Here is a 1,229-nt window from a genome sequence, read left to right as displayed (position 1 = left end):
CGAGTCGTTCAGGGAAGAAAATGGTTGTTATTTGGAGTGACAAGGGTTGTCAGTTCAAATTTCTTGTCAGACTCGGTAGAGGTGACCACGCTGCAGTGTTCGGTGTGCTGGCGTCTGGAGCGGTGCCAGGTGTTGGAGCTTGAGGAGGCGCTTTCCGTCGTGGGGTAGGAAGTTGGCAGAGTTGCAATGTGGTGAAGTGAAAATATTCAAATTTGTTTATTCCCGGAAAACGTGGAACCCTTTTTACGAGACATGGCCTGGGTGGTAGTGGAGGTAGTCCACTGTCCTGCAATGTATGGTTCAGAAAAATAGACGTCGTAAATGGTTCCCGCTATGGCCCTTGAAATTTGGCTATTTTGGCGATGGAATTTAGTGATATTTGGAGATGATGGCCATTGCTTTCCTGGATGTAGCCATGGCTCTATGTGGTGGTGATGTGAAGACTACTCAGGTGAGCTAATGTTGGCATGGTGGTGGTTTGTTCTCAGCTCAATCATGTACGCTTTACCAGCGCATGTTTTTGGACCCAATATTCAGTCGTATTTTGGGCCCATTTCGAGTGGTCCCCAGTTCCAAGGTGTCCGTCAGTTACGGAACGAGTCCTTTTGCATGGTTGTTGTAGACCCCAAAGGAAACTTACTTGCAAAATTTGAGCGTGGTTTTCTCAGACATGCTCTCTTAAAAAAGGTTTGGATCAGCAAAAATGAATTAGTTCATCTCATAGCTCCCCTTCACATCCCAGTGTTTCTGTGGAGAATTGTGCAGTGGTTAAGACCATTGCAGCACAGGGTAGCAATTTCACAGTTTTGTTTGCTAATCCTTCATGAGACGCAACTTACCTCGTCAAGTTGGTTTGGATTGGCTTTGCTGGCCAGTAGATGTCCTATGCAGCCGATATGACCAAGCTCACTGGCATAGTGAAGTGGTGTCTTTCCCCGCTATAACACAAGCGATTGTTTAGCAAGCGGCCAACAAAGAACATGGCTCACTATGAGAGATGATAGTACACATTGCATGCCACATGTTCATATGTGGAGGATACATTGATATGAAAGAGGGCAAGTGCCAGCTTTGAGTCTGTTGATTCCAGAAGATTCTTAAAGTCATCACTAAATGTGCTCTCCGACCAACCGAATTCTCAACGCAAGCAACATGATAGGCATAGAGTGATTCTCCACATAACTGCTTTAAATGGAAGAGAGAGGGTTGTAATCAGGATCTGTTGTTAC

Source organism: Sycon ciliatum, chromosome 10, assembly GCF_964019385.1.
Source record: "Sycon ciliatum chromosome 10, ocSycCili1.1, whole genome shotgun sequence".
Classification (NCBI taxonomy): Eukaryota; Metazoa; Porifera; class Calcarea; order Leucosolenida; family Sycettidae; genus Sycon; species Sycon ciliatum.
This window is presented reverse-complemented; position numbering follows the sequence as displayed.